Below are 19556 nucleotides of genomic sequence, written 5' to 3' on the forward strand. Positions count from 1 at the left end.
ACATCTAGGTTTATTCTAAAATCATACGGGCTGTGTACTTACGGAAAGGAAATCTCTGTTCATTGCAATGACAACGTAGGAAGATGTTCATGTTTATTTGTTCCCATTACAGTACTACAGTGTAAAGTCTGTGATAAATACACAAATATCCCTGATGATAGACATTACTTGTATAATTTTCTAGCAAATACCAGCAGTTTGCAAAAAAAATAAGAATTCATATATTCATATAAAGAAGAATCACTAGTTCACAAAAGCTTGGAAAAATCTAATAAAAATACAGATTACATTACTTTTGTTTTATTATCATCTGCTTACAAGTGAAGACAATAAAATACATAATATTATCTATCTGATCTTTTCATCTTACATTTGTGCAGAGGCGACAAATTGTTATGTTCAATTATTATTCACAGGTTTTAAGAAGAAATAATGTCTGATACCTGTCTCTCCAAAGCAACCATTAGAACTTCAGCTACTGTGTGATAAATCAGCCTGGTCCATGAGCTGTTCCACATTCACTTAGTAGGATAGAGGACATGAGTCATAGATGGACGCAATGTCGGTGTTGAACGCACTGGAGCAATTTTTTTAGTACTGAGCATGTGACACATCCACGCTACACACGCGCAGTGATGGATTAGCAATGGCGGTCGCAGAGAGGATTTATCCGCAAAGTGAGTGACAGGTGGTCAGCATTTGGGGGAGGTAATGGGGGGTGGTTAGAAAAACGCTAGCGTGTCGGAAACCTATTTCTGGGTGCGCTCTAGTGAGGCTCTGTGAATTCATTTGCAGGTACAGAGGTCCCGGTGTATAAGGAGAGTGGCTCTGTCTGAGACAGCATAGACTTACTCAGAAGTTCGATGTGTGACCGATGATTCCGATGTGAGCGCTTTTGTACGTAAGTAGCAGATGTGAGATGCCAGAGATGGGTGTCTCAGTGCTCTAGACATCAGCTACGTCATTGGAATATTTTCGCAATTCCGCTGCATAGGGAATCACAGTCGCAACAGGATTTTCATCCAACTCTGAATCAGGCCTATAATACTGACGTGGGGCCTGATTTAGCTTGGATCGCAATTGCAAACATCAGGGCAGCGGAGCGATTTTTATCCTGTGCGCATGCGCGTATGCAAAACAGCACATGCATGTGATTGCACCGCAAGCCAGCGAACATGCAGAAATGATTGACAGATAGCAAACATTCAGGGGAGGTGACGGGGGGTGGTCTTTAAAATGCAGGTTTGTCTTACCATTTGGATGCCATTTAATGGGCGTCCATGATTTAGCCAGTATGATCACCTCCGCAGTACATGAGCATGTGCAGAGACTCACAGAATTAGAGACAGGTCAGACTAGCCGCAAGTGGTCGATGGTGGCCGATGTTCCCGATGTGTACGCTGGTCTGTGTGTGCGCTCGCAGAAGAGAAGGCAGCAGTGGGAGTCTCTATGCACGGACAAGGTTGTGGCTGCATCAGCAAATATTAGCGGCTGCGTTCTAAGCTGATCAGGCACATAGAGCCCATATAGCAAGTGGGTAAAGGGAGATAGAAGAACAGATTAGTCCCAGCAGTTACGGGTACTTTATATCAATAGCAAGAAAACATTAATGTGTCTATTAGACATTAAAATGTGTGTTTCACTGGCAGTGGAATAGTCCCTTCCTGCCAGTCTGCAGCGTTTTAGCCCAGCAATCTTTTATACTGATGGATTAATGACACGATAAGGTGAAATAAAATGTATCACTTTAAGCTAATTGTTTATACATTTTTCGCTCAATCACTGGATAGAATGGAAGCTGCACATAATGGTCAATTGAAATCTTATCACTTTTATTTTTAATTTACATATACTTTATACCATGAATTAGGATGACATTATGGCCACAGGTTAGCAATCCAAAGACTGGAGCTATGAGATCCATTGGAAGAATGGAGCATTCTCTGTGGAGCTGGCTTGCATATTTTCATAGCTTCCTAATGTGCTTTAGCTTCTTTTCACAACATGAAAACATACTGATAGGTGAGTGAGTGAGTGAGTGAGTGAGTGAGTGAGTGGGTGTGTGCTGTGTAGCAGAATATTAAACTGGACACTCAACTGGAGCAAGAACCATACTTGCCACCTCTTCCTGAATGTCAGGGAAACTCCATGAAATAGTAGAAATCTCCCTGATTGGACCTTATTATACAGCTGTTATATACTTGGGGAAAAAAATAATTCAGAGTTGAACCGGAGGTAATTGCAGAGTAGCCAGAGGCTTGAACTGGAGGTAAAGTAACAGAGTAACCGGAGTACAGTAGATCTGGAGTCTTGAACCAGATTGGGACTGGAGGTATTGCAGCAGAGTAATCAGAGTGGATCTGGAGTCTTGAACCGGTTTGGGACCGGATGTAGAGGAGCACAATAACCGGAGTATATCCAGAGTCTTGAACTGAATTGGAAACGGAGGGAGCTGAGCAGAATGAACGGTATAGACCGTAGGCTTGAACCGAAGTGGGACCAGAGACAGCAGCAGCCAGAGTGGGACTGTAGGCTTGGACGGGAGTGAGGGCCTAATTCAGCGCTGAACGCAGATCCCCGGCGCATGACCCATTCTGCGTATGTGCAGAATGGATCCTGCTCGCAGACTGGCAGCAGACTGTAAGTGATTGACAGGCTACTGCCATTTGTGGACAGGAGGGGGCGGCGATGGCCTCCATTTCCTGAAATGGAGGCGTGTCACCACCATTGGAGGGGAGGTGACATCGGGTGATGGAGATTTCCTTGCCTCTTCCTCTCAACTGCGGCAGCCGGCCGCGTGACCCCATGGGTCACCGCAGCCGGCCGATGGTACGCAGATTATCTGATGCTGCATTGTACAACACAGCTCGGATAAGTAATGCAGCAGGAGGCATGATACCTCCTGGTGCATTACCATATCTGCAAGGATCGCAATTGCAAAGCAGCCTGCGTGCATAAATCCTATATCTATAGCCTGCGTGCATAAATCCTATATCTATAGCCTGTGGCATACATCATATATCTATAGCCTGCGTGCATACATCATATATCTATAGCCTGCGTGCATAAATCCTATATCTATAGCCTGCGGGCATACATCATATATCTATAGCCTGTGGGCATAAATCCTATATCTATAGCCTGCGTGCATAAATCCTATATCTATAGCCTGCGTGCATAAATCCTATATCTATAGCCTGCGGCATACATCATATATCTATAGCCTGCGTGCATAAATCCTATATCTATAGCCTGCGTGCATACATCATATATTTATAGCCTGCGTGCATAAATCCTATATCTATAGCCTGCGTGCATAAATCCTATATCTATAGCCTGCGGCATACATCATATATCTATAGCCTGCGTGCATACATCATATATCTATAGCCTGCGTGCATAAATCCTATATCTATAGCCTGCGTGCATACATCATATATCTATAGCCTGTGTGCATAAATCCTATATCTATAGCCTGCGTGCATACATCATATATCTATAGCCTGCATGCATAAATCCTATATCTATAGCCTGCGTGCATACATCCTATATCTATAGCCTGCGTGCATACATCATATATCTATAGCCTGCATGCAGCTTTGCAATTACGATCCTTGCTGAATCAGGATCTGAGACCGATCAGAGTATTAGAAGTAGAGCCAGACTGGAACAGATACTATAACACAGGCTGGTAGGTGCAGGCTAGGAAGCAGCATACAGCACAGGACTGCAAAGTTAATGTACATTAGTGACTCAGAATCAGTAGCTTGCAGGAGTCCAGCAGCACAGGGTCAGGCAGTGCATCAGAGTTAGCACTTACTAGTGAGTGAGATCACTGGAAAGAGAATAACCACATTGTTCGGACAAGGTGTTTGTATCAGAAGCATTGCTTTTCACTGTTAGGACCTGTGTTTGTTGTGGACCCGGGTTGCCAACAGGAGTAGACACCGAAACAGATTCAAATTGAAAGGTGGGTTGTTTAATGTGAATGTTGGGAGACATGAACAATAATATAAGGTCCAGTAATGACAGAGTAATATGTGACTGAAGGAGACTGAGGTGAATGGGAATAAACAAATGTCCAGATCAGTGACAGATGAATCAGGTGAGTCCAATTAGGCTGTGGAAGAGAAGTGAATATCCAGGTATGCTGAACAATGACTGAGAGGGACATCCAGTAATGCTGTGATAATGGCTGAAGGGAAATCCAGAAATGCTGTGATAATGGCTGAAGGGAAATCTGGTAATGCTGTGATAATGGCTGAAGGGAAATCCAGAAATGCTGTGACAATGGCTGAAGGGAAATCCAGAAATGCTGTGATAATGGCTGAAGGGAAATCTGGTAATGCTGTGATAATGGCTGAAGGGAAATCCAGAAATGCTGTGACAATGGCTGAAGGGAAATCCAGAAATGCTGTGACAATGGCTGAAGGGAAATCCAGAAATGCTGTGACAATGGCTGAAGGGAAATCCAGAAATGCTGTGATAATGGCTGAAGGGATATCCAGAAATGCTGAGAGATGACTGAGCAGGAATGGGTTAACTGAGGAGACAGGTTCAGGCAGGAGTGGGTCTGGTGGAAGGTGCAGGGCTGATCTCCAGCAGAGAGCAAGGCAAGGCAGAGTGGTGCAGCTATGCAGGAAACCAGCGGACAACAAGGAGTTAGGGCAAGCACCGGAGCACAAGACTAAGCTCCAAGAGTGCAGGAACCCTCACAAAGCAGACACTGTGAAACACGGTTGCACTGGCAACTATAGGGAGCTCCAAGCCCCCTTAAGTACCCAGCAGCAGGGCATGAGTGGCTGGAGAGATCACCTGACGCATCAGGATAGGACCACTATGTCACATGACCTGAGGCAAGACGGCCACTTGCATGTACCTGTGATGCTGAGACACTGCTAGACTTATCCTTGCCAGGATGGCCAAGCACTGGCAGACTCCCACATACACACAATGCCAGTCTGCACACGTCAACTCCCTCACTGGAAGGACCGCGCCACAGCACCCCCACCGGCAAGGACGGCAACCTTCACGCCGCAAAACCCCGGTCGTGACACCCAAAGTTTTTGATGTGCCTTATTTTAAATATCATGTTTTGCGCTAGGCACATGCCGGGTGTGAATAATGGTATCATGGATGAGTTTTTGCAATTTGCCTGGGATGGTTTCTCGATTGCTGATTTGGTTGATGAGTTGCGCCCCTCTTATTTCTGGTAGGTGATCAGTCTGGCAGGGAGGGCATAGTCCATCATGCACTTAGCCATGGAATTTATTGGGCTTAACTGGCAGCCAGGAATGAGTGGCAGCAGTAATTAATGTAAGAGTTGTCATACATTGATCCTCTCCTTTGTTTGGAAGATTTACTTACGGATGAGTCCTCATACACCAAGCTTCAATATTCCATGCGGTACGTTACGGTACGTTACGTTACACCCAGTGTAAGTGAGGGGCACTGAGCAGTGTAGTGTACTGTAAAAACCTTTTTTACATAAATGTTTATATTTCACATTGTATGTACATTTCCTATGTAGCTCAATGTCACGTATTGTAAAATTTTCAATGACTTTCAATGGACCTGGCAGATGAACACAGAATAATATGCTTTAATGCTATATGCTCATTAGTAGAAATCAATAGCCCTGTTTAGATTTGTGGTCCATTAACACTACATTATTAAGTATGTACTAAATTGGAAACTTTGTATTCCCCTGATAAAGGTCTGCAATGAAGATGCATTAAAAATATCACTGTACAACTAACTTGCTTGTAAACATTATAAACATCTTTCTGGAATAGATGTCCTAGTTTATGGAAAATTGCACATAAAATGTCACTGCTACAAAAATTATGCCTAGAAACTAATTTCAGCATGTTTTGTCTTGAAAGTCACACCATGAAATAGTATATATACATAGTAAAATGTTTTATTGCTGGATCGTAATGCAAATGAAAATTGAATTTCAACGCTATCAAAAATTGAATTTATGAATATGAATGACGAAAAAGTATTATTGAACTCACAATTCGGAAAAAATGGGAAGAAAATACAAAATGTAGCATTAAGAGGGATAATTAGGACCTCTGATTTCACCCCTGGAATGTAAATAAGTGTAACCTAAAAAGTAATATATTACACTGAGACGGATCTTTTACATCAGTACTGTTATTTCTAAGATGTATAAATTATTTGTTTCAGGTGCACCCCACATCCAGAGAATTTCGGAATCACACAATACAAATGTATGGGGGAGATGTACTAATCCTTGTAGAGTGATAAAGTACCAACCAATCAGCTCCTAACTGTCACATTACAGGCTGTGTTTGAAAAATGGCAGTTAGGAGCTGATTGGTTGGCACTTTATCTCTCTCCACTTTTCACTCTCCAAGGCTGAGTACATCTGCCCCTAAGTGTGGGGAGAGATTTGTCGGTTGAGTACACACAACCGGTCATTTAATTTCTAATAAATTACTAAGGATTTGTGACTTTAGGTTCAGGCTACACTATGCCTCCAACCATCCATTGAACATGTATCATTTATATATGTAGTAAATACAGGAATGGGCTAATAATACTGTTGGTTGGGAGAGACCAGTTTAAATATCTGGTCTTCGGCTAAAACATTACAGTGTTAACACAATATATATATATATATATATATATATATATATATATATAAAATCACAGATTGTACATGATTATCCAGGTCATCTTGGATTCTTAATAAGATGTTGTGGTAAATATACCCCTAGAGCCATCTAATATGTTGTTTGGATCCGAGGGTAGCGGATCGTTGTGGTCGCAGGTCCCAGTTTTTGGTTGCTACTGGGTACGGTTTCATATACTACTCTGTTTGTGTACAGCAAAAGGCCCCCATACATCAGCAATCTGAAAACCACAATTGAACAATTTGAAGATTTATTGCCCAATTTAAGGATTCCCCAATCTAGCAATCTGCGCCCATACATTACAGATCTTTTTCAGTGATTTGCAGATCGATTGCAGCAAACACAGATCTGCCAATCTTGAAAGGCTCCATCATTTTACTAGAAACGGTCTGCAAATCTGCTGATCATGTCCATACACTAGCAATCTACAGCCCCAATCCATCTGTGACATCCAACATGTTGGACAATCTGATATAACAATTCCAATCAGTTTTTGGTTGCAATCTGCGATCTCTGAAGCCCATACATTGCAGATTTTTATACACAATCGATTGCAAATTGCAGAATTGCCACAATCGATTGCTGATGTATGGGGGCCTTTAGCCTGTCATTCCTGCCTGGCTGTGTGCTCACATCATGTGCTCACTAATTAACCAGCTGTCTATCTGCAGAGCAGGTACACACATGCCGTTGATTAGGAATTACTCTCCAGGAATTGGTTCTGATTGGGTCCTGCTTCCTTCAAGTAAAGGCCCTTAGACATCAGCAATCGATTGTGGCAATCCTGCAATTTGCAATTGATTGTGTATATAAATCTGCAATGTATGGGCTTCACAGATCGCAGATTGCAACCAAAAAGTGTTTGTAATTGGTAAATCAGATTGTCCAACATGTTGGATGTCACAGATGGATTGGGGCTGTAGATTGCTAGTGTATGGACATGATCAGCAGATTTGCAGACCGTTTCTAGCAAAGTGATGGAGCCTTTCAAGATTGGCAGATCTGTGTTTGCTGCAATCGATCTGCAAATCACTGAAACAGATCTGTAGTGTATGGGCGCAGATTGCTAGATTGGGAAATCATAAAATTCGGCAATAAATCTTCAAATTGTTCAATTGAGGTTTTCAGATTGCTGATGTATGGGGGCCTTTAGTTGCTGTTGTTTTCAGTACCTCTGTGATAGTATCCTTGTCCTGCCACTACTTAGCACTGCTGGATTGCTACCACTTGCATCTTTAGTTTGGTGAACCACTTATGCCACCTGCAGTATTCTCCACCCTGCTGGCTCTAGCTAATGTACCTGCTATGTTTGAGTCCACTTGCTTGTCATCATGTTCCTGCGTCACTGGCTTCCTAGCCTCATCATTGGCACAATTACTGCACCATCAGCTTCCAAACTACATTACCGGCTCCCTAGCTGCAACATTGGCACAATCGCCGCACCACCAACTTACAAGCTATATTACCATCTCCCTAGCCACATCAGCGGCACAATCGCTGCACCATCAGCGTACTGGCTACATCCCTGGCTCCCTAGCCGCATCATAGGCTCATTAGCTGAATCATCGGCGCAATCGCCATACAATCTGCTTACGAGCAATATAATCGGCTCAATTTCCGCATCATCAGTGCAATCACCGCACCGTCAGCTTACAAGCTACATTACCGGCCGCATCATCAGCTTACTCGCCATATTATGTGCTTTCTTACCACCTCGCCGGTGTTCAGCCATCTCTTCTGTTTTTGAACTTTAGGCACCTCTTTCTTTCCAGTTTTTAGTGACATTAAAGTCACCAGTCTCATTTTTACCACCTTGTCTGTGTCTCTCTCCTTACAAGTTATTCTGGTCGTCTGCTGGCAGACTACTGTAACATATATACGGTGATATACCTATTGCATGTTGTTTGACATTTCTGTTAGATACATTTTAATTTGTTATTTACAATAAATATCCTTTACTAATTCTAAATTCACACGCAGTTTTTTTGATATTCTTTGCCTGCACATTGCATTGTACTGTTACTGTGTAATTATAAATTTCCATTTAGGTATATAGATGACGACCCTCTGTTTGATGGCAGCATACCAGTGCATGCAAACCTTTTAATAACAGTTTAATATATGGTTATTCACATTAAATGTGTATGTATAGCCCATCTTTTATATATATATATATATATATATAAATATATATATCACCGGCTGCACTACTCTAGCTACGGTCCTGATATATATATATATATATATATATATATATATATTAATTAATTATACACAATTGTTGACATTATTTCTTTGAGATTTTGCACTACACCATGGGTAACCCATTGACCACACCAGCGCTCTTCATGGTTAAGGCCCCCGTACATCAGCAATTGATTACAGCTATTGTTGCAAATCTGCAATAGATTGAAAAAGGGAAAGATATTTAAGGACAATCGATGGCAAATTGCACAATTGCTGATGTATGGGGGCCTTTACTTTCCTGGAACTCCCAGGAATCTGAGGATTGTGCTCCGTAAGCCGAGTCAGGAATATATCCCCATAGCTGTATGTGGCCACAGGCATTGATTAACATGGAATATAGAGAAGGACGCAGGGAGCAGAAATAAGCTGTAGGTCTATAATAAATACAATAACCGGCACATGGAGGGTAAATGTAATCAATGGCCAAAATACATTATTGGGATGGGGCTGGGGGTAATAGCAACAGCTGCGCAAATCCTATTTTCATATGTACAGTAATTTAATAAACCACATTTTAGTAATAATAGTTATTATTGTGCACCTGTGTTCAGTTTGTCTACAGATACGATAAAATATAGATAAAAATGACTTTTTCTCTGCAGAATATAGAAATATATAAACGGATAGGGACATTATTCGTCTCTTAGAAACATAACCATCCAAAATAGAATCTACAGTGTACAGTATATATCCAATAAAACCTCCAAGTGAATCGCACCATCATAAAATCTTACATTCAAGTCTTAATTTACAAAAGAAGAGAGAAGATTGAGAAATCCCATAGATGGCAGCAGAGCCTGCGCTATATCGCGCTTTGTGGGTACGATTCCTGCAGGTTTTTTCTCTTTTTTGTTTCATCTCGAAATTACTGCATGAAAGAAAATCAAATAAAAGTTGTATAAAAGGCTGGTTCTGGCTCTGTAGTGGCTGTTTATGCAGGCACCAGTTATCAAAATACCAATATCAATTACTGTAGCCAGGAAAATTATCTCTACTGTACAGTGCGACTGCCTCTGAATGTCAGTGTTTTGCAATGGATACAGTATATTCATATAAACTGCTTATAATGTGATTTTCTGCAAATGAAGTTCAATCTCCCCACCGTGACCTATGTCTTCTCGTTTCGGGATTATCTCAGTAAAAGGTCATTGGTAGTTATACACATATCATTCTGCTTATGATAACCCGAGTATCTAAGTTTTAAGTTTAATCTATTTTCATGTGACTTTTTAAGTTGAATGTCATTTATTGTGACAGTGTCATACATGCATTCATGAGAAAGAGGAACATATATCTTTTCATAATAGCTGAAATAAAGCCAGAACTGTAAATGAGGAGAATAATAACCTGTACTTGCTGTAGCATATATAAGGTAAGCGAGAATAAACACAATGGACATCGCTGGAATTCAGTTTGATCTGCGCAGTGCTTTTGTGTGTTACAGTGTAAAGAAATTGTTAAAACTTGATGTGCCCCCCCCCCCCTTTGCCCGTAAGAGCATAACCAGCTCCTGATCCCGCTCTTGTACTGGAAACTGGAAAACGGCGAGAGGGGGGAGAGTGGAGGTGTGGGGTTCCCCTGTATTTCCAGTAACCAGGACTGGGCACAACCAGTTGGCGAGTAACGCCATAGCAGGGGGACACACTAAAACGTGTCCCCCTGCCATCACATTAACCAGCCCCAAACTGGTCACCCCCCCTTGGAAAGAGGGAACCCACCCCACAAAAGGGGTCCCCCTTCCTGAGTATTCTCCAGGGTTGTGGTGAAGCCCAGGGGTATTCCCTGCTCACCTGGTGGCAGTGGGTGCTGTTTGGGGGGGAGACCTCAAGCCAATCTATTTCTAAGTCTTAACTCTTTCTTTATACCGTAGCGCACAGAAGCCTGCACATATCACACCCATCTGTGCTGTGGTTCGGCAGAACATGCAGCTTACAGACATGTCTATTGATTTATTTTATTCTACTTTGAGTTTGTTACATGTTCTATCGTTTTTTGAAACACGATTCTTAGTAAATCCGTGAGTTGTATTCCTGTCTATGGAAAGTACTTTCGGGTTGGTTCTATTGACTTCTATTTAAGTGTTTTACCGTTGTGGGCTCTAGAACGTACTGTAAAGTAAGTAGCTTATTTAACCTTTACCTGGGAGCACAACCTGCTCATGTCTGCACCATTTCAAAAGTTTTAGAAGATGAAATTAGTGAGCAATTGCTCTAAAAAAGTGCTCAATAGGTGCAAGCAGGTATCGATCAATGAGCAGTATGTGTGTGTATGTGTGTATATATGTATATATATAATGTGTGTGTTTTTTAAGAACAGTCTATAAAATGAAAGATAGAAGAAGATGTTAGACCACTACTGTGCAGCCTCCAATATGGCTCCTCCTGGGATGATGCTTCATTCACTTACCAAGATGGCCACCGGTACTATTGCTGAGCATGTGCGGTACTATTGCTGAGCATGTGCGGTGCTATCTTGATTACTGTGTATGAGTGACATAGTGGGAGATGGACATCTTCCCTTTACCTCCAGAGTCCTGCAACCTTTCACCCGCTCTGACTGCTGTTTCAGTACCTGCACTGCTACCCAGTGGCGTAACTAGGGCAGGGCGAGTGGGGTACGTGCCCTGGGTGCCGTGGCAGGCCCAGCAGAGGGGGGCGCCGCCGGCCAGGACATCGTACCCGCACCGCCCCCCCGCCACCATTGCACCAGGTCCCGGACGACTTTATTACTGTGAAGAGCACTGCCTGCTGTTGCTGCTGGGAACTGTAGGGGGAGAGCAGCAGAAGTGTGCAGCCCCTCCCAGGCAGTGTTGCTATTCAGAGCTGACGCCGGAGACCAGGATGAATCTCCTTCCCCAGCGCTGTCTCTGCTCCGGACCAGCCAGTGCAGCCAGGTAAGTAAGTATTATTATTTGTTTGCTGGTGGGGGTCGGGCTGCCAGTGGGGGGAGGGGTAACTTTCAATTGATGTCAGCCTTGTTTTTACTTGGCTGGCTGCATCTATTCTGTGTGAAAGGTGTGTGTGTATCTGTGTCAGTGTGTCAGCATGTGTGTGTGTGTCACTGTGTGTTTGTATCTGTGTGCAGGGCTGCCATCAGATAGTGTGGGGCCCGGGACTGATGTAAAAGACAGTGCCCCCCCTCCCCAGGTGAAATTTCTGAAAGCAGCCCTAATATGGGGGTGGGTGTGTTGAGGGGCGGTGTCTGAGGAGGGGAAGGTAAACTCCCTAATTGAGCCTGGCAACCACAGTATGGTTAATCCTTATAAGTTTAATGTTCTCTCCCCCTCCCCCTAAAATATGTTGCATTAGTTTCTCCCCCCTCACCCCTTATGCGCAGATGCTCAAATTGGCTAAACGCTGCCCAAACGGAGCATGTTTGTATGGGACCAGGCAGTGAGAGACAGCCTGGGACTGTTGCAGCATGGCAGACACCTGAGGGGCCCGGCACAGAGGGAAGGTGCAGGAGCGGATGGTGGGCCCTTCCTCACTGTCTGAGTGTACGGGCCCGGGACTCCAGTCCCAGCAGTCCCCCCCGATGGCGGCCCTGTCTGTGTGTGTGTCACTGTGTCAGTGTATGTGTCAGTGTGCGTGTCACTGTGTGTCTGTGTCAGTGTATGTGTGTGTGTGTCACTGTGTATATCTGTATCAGTGTGTGTGTGTCAGTGTGCGTGTCACTGTGTGTCTGTATCAGTGTGTGTCACTGTGTATCTGTGTCAGTGTGTGTATGTGTGTCAGTGTGCGTGTCACTGTGTGTATGTGTGTCAGTATCTGTGTGTGTATCTGTGTCAGTGTGCTTGTCACTGTGTGTGTATCTGTGTCAGTGTGCGTGTCACTGTGTGTGTATCTGTATCAGTGTGTGTGTACCTGTCAGTGTATGTGTGTCTGTCAGAGTGTGTGTATGTGTCAGTGTGTATGTGTATCTGTGTCAGTGTGTGTCTGTCAGTGTGTGTGTATCTGTGATGATGTGCTGAGAGACGACAAGGAGGGGAGGGATGGTGTGGCTGAGAGATGACAGAGGGAGGAGGTTTCTGGGAGGGGGATTGTCCTTACTACTTCAGGCTAGATGAGGAGGAGGCTGTGAGATGATGCAGGGGGTAGATGGTGTGCTGAGAGATGACGCAGGGGGGTAGGAGGTGGTGTTGCTGAGAGACTACACAGGGGGAGGTGATGGCGTGCTGAGAGATGACACGGGGGGAGTCGATGGTGTGCTGAGAGACGATGCAGGGAGGGAGGTGATTGTGTGGCTGAGAGATGATGCAGGGAGGGAGGTGATGGTGTGGCTGAGAGACGATGCAGGGAGGGAGGTGATGGTGTGGCTGAAAGACGACACAAGGGGGAGATTGTGTGGCTGGGAGACACAGGGGGAAGGAGTCTCATTGAACCGCTGTTGTATGATGATGACCTTGTCAATATTCTTACACAAACAGGCATCTTCCAGACGATGTGACCTACAGTACATGAATATTGAATACCGACTGAAGACGCCATCATCCCAGGGAGGATACATCTCTTCAGAGGTACCACATTGTGAGAAACCACCGCATAGGTAAGGTGCATATGGAATGGAAAGGAATGTTCACAGAGTGACTAGAAATGGGTGGTGTGTCATGTCAGCACACCACATTCGGCATGTGGCTACGCCCATTCGGTATGTGACCACGCCCCTTCGGCATGTGACCACAACCATTTTTTGCCACGGGTGTTTATTTGTGTGTGTGTGTGGGGGGGCGGGCGCCATTCTTAAACTTGCCCTGGGCTCCAAAAACCATAGTTACGCCACTGCTGCTACCGCATACCTGGGAAAGTAGCCGGCTGGGGAGCTGCCTAAACCCTGCTCCGCTTCATGCTTCTCCTCTACCAGTGTAACAGTGAGTATGGCTCTAAACTCATGTACACATTTAACTCAGCTAAAAACACCACCTGTACACATATTTCCAACAGATGATTGGTTAATTCTCAACTTCCCCTCTTTCGGAGGTCTAATACATTTCCTTCTATTTTGAGAGATATTCACATAAGATAAGATAAGACGCACACAAATACACAAAAACAAACATACACACACACACACAATATAAAAAAGTATACAAGAAATTCTTTGTTAGCATCAACCATCAAGAAAATTGTAACCTAGGGCTTGATTCAAAATTTGGGAATGGAGTAACACCACTTATACACTGGCCACATAACCCAGGTTATTGCCATGTCAACCCGGGTCATGGCTCAGTGTAAACGGGTCCCGGAAAAATATCCCGGGTCCAGTGACCCGGCAATCCAACCCGGGTAATGAGCAGGGATGGAACCGTGTTTTAAGGGTCAGTTTAAACCGGTCCTGATTACAGCATCGGAACAGCCGGTTTCCCGGTGCTTGGAGATAATGTCATCTCCAAGTGCAGACAGAGGAGAAGCCCCAGCACTAAGCCGGGTCCAGCGTGCAAAGTAAATGGGGTTCAAGCTGCTGTGACATAGCTTGAAACCCATGTTCAGTGACCCGAGCTGGACCCGGGAGTTTGGTGTAAAACGGGTATAAGATAGAGCAAGTAACGGTGTACCTGGTCAAACCATGTTGCAATGCAAGGGGTGCAAATACATACACTTTTTTTTTAATGCAGGGTAAATACTGGCTGCTTTTGCATGTAGCCCACAAATGCTGGACAGCTTTATTTTTACACTGCAAATTAGATTTCAGTTTGGACATGCCCCTGCCAAATGTAACTCTCTCTGTACATTTTATCTGCCCCCCTGCAGGTCAGCATTGTTTTACCAAGATGCAGAGTTACTGGCTCTATCTCACTCTATTCCCAAATCTGAATAAAGTACATATTTCAGAAGGTAAATCAGCTGAACTAGACAATGAGCACAGCAAAGAAAAATATTAATAATACAATTAATTACAAAGTTCAATTCTAAAATAAACTGGAGTTTAAAATCTTGGTCGACAGTTTTCCTTAAAGAATATTACAAAGTTACATTGAATAGTTTGGTAACTTGGTTTTCCTCCAAGGTGAACTACAGTATGAAGAATTGATACTATATTTTAAATATGACAAAACGAAGAAGTTATTCATTATCCTTTTTCTTAGCCGCAGAATTAGTATAGGAAATCAATGGTTCATGAGACGAATACAACCTGTGTCCTATTAATCATGACAATAGATTTCAGTGGTATTAATTTAATACAGATTTAATGAAAACAAAATAAACAGCACTTCTACCAATTATTAGTAAGAAAACAGAATCGTATAACATTATAGGATTAAGGGTGATAAGTTTGATCAAAGGTCGAAGAAAACAAAAATGCAACGAAAAACAAATGTTAATAATTTATGTCTTCATCTTTTACAATCTTTATGACGCAGTTATATTGTCCAAGAAAGGTCATTACCACATACTCTAAAAAATATTATTCTTCTAATATTAGTTTCTCCACGTCATAGTAAACAGATTATTGTGCTGTATGTACATGATATATATTATTGTGTAAATACATATTATTCTGGGGTCAAAGTATTTAATAAAATAAGGGCTCCTTTATGACTAATCTAGCGACAATAAGGCTCAGACAGGGGAAAAAGTTCTTTAGAAGGTAATTTGCTCTTATAGTAGAAATGATTTATTACCCTGGAATCTACTAGAACATCATCAAGGGCTACGGGGCCTGATTCAGAGCCGCTCGTACGCGGCCGCTCGTTCGCTCCGAGCGATGTTTGCCCAACTGCGCATGCGTACGGATCGTAATACGCATGCGCGAACCAGTCAGTGCGGCCAAAAATCGTTTGTTCGCTAAATAGCGAATGCCTGCTATTTTGAGTGACAGGAGGAGGCGTATGTGGGTGGTAACAGGGGAAGGTGCTTGAAAACGGGGAGTGGAGATCCGAACGCAGGCGTGCTTAAAGGTCAAAACAGGCGTTTTAAGGGTGTGCATAATTAATACAGCAGCGTCATTGACCACGTCACTGGGTTATTTTATAGCCAGAACTGCTTGCAAGATTGTGGTAGGAAAAACCAACCACAAGAATAGCGAGCAGTTCATACGCTGGTCGATGTACTCGATTAATCTAATAAATAGCAGACATGACGTAGGATGCGAGCGGCCAGGGGGTGTATTTTTTTAAAAAAGGACCACAAGTTTTGTTCGCTCATTCAGACATAGAGGCGTGAACAGACCGCAAAGAGCAAACGGTTCATTTGAATAGCCACCCCTATTTTCAGTACGAACGACCGCAAATAGCGTCCGGCTCTAAATCAGGCCCACAGTTCGATCTCCACCTACAAAGGAAAACCAGAGAGGACCAAAGTGGTCAACTAGCTCTCATCCTAACTTGCTGCTCCATGCTCCTTCCGCCTTGCCTACCCCATCTGTGTCACACCTGTTTGTCTGCCCTTCCCTTTTAGAATGTAAGCTCTTATGAGCAGGGCCCTTTACCCTCTTGTGTTTCTCCGTACTTTACTTTCATCTACTTCTTACTCCCCACTAGGGCACCTAACACTTAGTTGCTTAAGCTCTGTTGCTTATTTGGGTGTTATGGTCACTACGGCAATGTATATTATCTATGTCCTTGTCCTGCATTGTATTGTATTGTACTGTAAAGCTGGCCACACACTAGACCAACTTACATCCAACCAGCCAACTTGTTGATTGGTTGGAATGAAAATCTGGTAACGTATGGGATTAAATGATGGTCAGAAATTTGCTCCTAAATGCCAGATAACAGATGAAAATAGTCATTCAGAAAAGTTTGTTAAATGTTTGATCTACAATTTGTTCAAACAACAGTTTTTGTCCATTTTCCGGCGTTTGGGAGCAAATTGCTGATTGTCATTTGCTTTCATTCCTTACCAGATTTTCATTCCAACCAATCAACTAGTTGGATGGTTGCATGTAAGTTGGTCTAGTGTGTGGCCAGCTTTAGTCTTTGGTCACATATTTGTTTATATATTTTGTAAGGCGCTGCGGAACACTTGTGGTGCCATATAAACAATAATAATAACTAAGTTACTCAAGAGTGAATAATATGGAAAGTGTACAGACATGTATTGAATAAATTACAGAAATGATGATGTAAATTGATTACCCAGCCTTTAGCTGGAATATCGAAAACTTCAACGCTAGAAGGTCAGGGCAAAGCATGGCGAGTGAAGCCATAAAATATCAAACGTTCCCATGAAAGTGACCTGCTCTTAACAAGGGGTCACCATTCTTTGTGCTCTACAACTTAGTTTAGTTTCTTAGAGGTCCCGTATCAGTTTACAGAGTATATTGTAGGTTCCAAACTGGAGAGGTCTTGGAAACAGTAACTGGTAATGAAGAAGTATAATAGATGAAAGTACTTAGAAGATCTGAAAACACAAATCTGCTAAGCTGCAAACTTTATAAAGGGGGCTCTGGTGGGATCAGACCTCCATGGTGGGCCCCACTGTCTGATCTCTGCCCTCTATCATGGAGAGGCAGGGACCAGCCTTTTCGCAAGTAATGCTTACTGATGAGCACCATCGGTGGTGAATTTTGTGCCATTGTTTTCTTACAAGTGCCGGAGGGCACTGGTGCTAGTATATTGTTTGGGCACAGCCTGTAATTGAATTAATTGGGACTAGTAAACTATGGCAACACTAGTATAAATTGTTTGTGGGATGATGCTGGTATATTGATGGGGACCTTGGTGCTGGCTTATTTTGCTAACCGTGCAGGCTTCTCTTTTTCTTTTTTTCTTTGGCATACTGTGCACAACATAAATATTCACTTCCAAAATTGTTGACTCCTGACATTTGCCCATGGCTCCTAGCTGTCCAAGAAATGTGCCCAGGCTGCTGTAATGTATATGCAGCCACTCTCTGAGCAGTTATTAGATATTAGTTTTGCACTGCAAGGGCTGATCTTTCCTCCTCCACAAGACGACCACTCTCCCTTTAGCAGTGAGATGCCATTTCATGTGACAATACTGGAAAGGTAGCAGTACAAGGAGATGGGGAAATCAATACCTCCTTCAAAATAGGAAGCTGGGATTTGTTACATGGAATAAGCAAGATGGATTCAGTAACACAACGCAAGACATAGCTATGATACGCAAGCAATGAGTAAAAGATCCACATCTCCTTAAATAGGAATGGAGAAATTGGTGTCTTCTGATGACACTTCGGCAGGGGGATCAAAGATACCAATGTGTCGTGCACATGCACAGTTCAGTTGCAGCTCAGACTTTGGCCAGAGGTCTGCTGGCACTGGCAGGCCACGATGGTGAACCTGTGAGAGATATAGTGATGGGCAATATAAATGACTTGTCTTGTTTGCGTAAGTGGGACATGGCCACCTGAGAACACATGACCAAGGCCAACAGGTTAGTCAAGATAAAAAAAATAATGAGAGCACGGAGCTGTGACATCTGAGCGATGGTGGAATTTTAGACAAATATACTTTTCCTGTTATGGACGTTGAACTAACATAACTGTTAGTTTTAGGTTACATTTCAGGCTCCATGAGGATATTGCAGAGGAGAAAGCTGAGATACATTCCAGGATGTTGTCATAAATACAGAATAAAGATAACAGTTAGATATATAAATTTAGTATCATTATCCCAGAAAGGGTAGTGAGAATGATCATTATTATCTCCGCTACCAATGGGATGCAAAGAAGGGCAGTTACAACATTCTGTCACAGTGTCAGACAGGTGTAAGATCCTGATGGGAACTAACTCCAGGTCCTCTATGTTTCCTTTTCCTATCCTTGGCATATAGCGGAGCTGATCCTTCGGTTATCTTTCATTCCTATTCTTGTATTATTGTCTACTGACTATTCTACTATTATGGAAGAGGGCTTCCGTAATAATACAGCTTTCCTGCGCACTTTGCTGTGTGTCTCTTTTTCCGGTAGTCCGATCTATATGGTACAGTGTTTGCTTTCTGCTATATTTCCAGTCGTTATTTCCTTATTATGTGGTATAGAGTCTCCTGCTAAATTTCTGTATTTCTATAGTTATTATTTTCCTGCTTTGTGGCCTATTGTGGTCACTTCCTTAATGGATAATAGGGAGATGTACTGTAGAGCATGAAGGCTGGAAAACACCAAGACTAGGTATTCGTCCCCAGGCGGCGTCTTTTGTCGCAGTAGCTAATATATGCATGCCCATGTGACCAGCGTTGAAACACACTGGGACACCTGCGTTCGCTCTACCACCCCCCCATCACCACCCACAAACAGCACTTCCTGTCAATCACCCTGCCATGGCTCTGCGTATCCTCTGCGATCACAGTCCCGATCGCAGTGGCTAGTTTGTGCATGTGCACTGCGATGCATACGCTTGTGCAGAACGCAATAATCGTCCAATTGCATGCGTATATATTCAACAGCGTTCCTTGCTGAATCAGGCCCAGAAATTGCTAATGGAGTACATTGTAGTAATACAGCATACTGAGCTCTAGTTTATTATCAGGCTGTTATTTGTAAATTCATGATCTATTCTGCTGATTTTTTATGTATGTTTATTTTAATAAATTGCTAATTTAATTGTGAAAGTTTGCATTGTTCTTACTGAGACACACCAGCAAAGCATTTGTTGTTCCTTGTTATGTATTTGGGAGGTCTGAATACTGTTCCTCTTTTTACCGCAGCAGTGCGCCGTGAACTTTCCATGTCCGCATTGGTCTAG

This window comes from Taudactylus pleione, unplaced genomic scaffold (genome assembly GCF_031769625.1).
Source record: "Taudactylus pleione unplaced genomic scaffold, aTauple2 ptg000557l, whole genome shotgun sequence".
Lineage (NCBI taxonomy): Eukaryota > Metazoa > Chordata > Amphibia > Anura > Myobatrachidae > Taudactylus > Taudactylus pleione.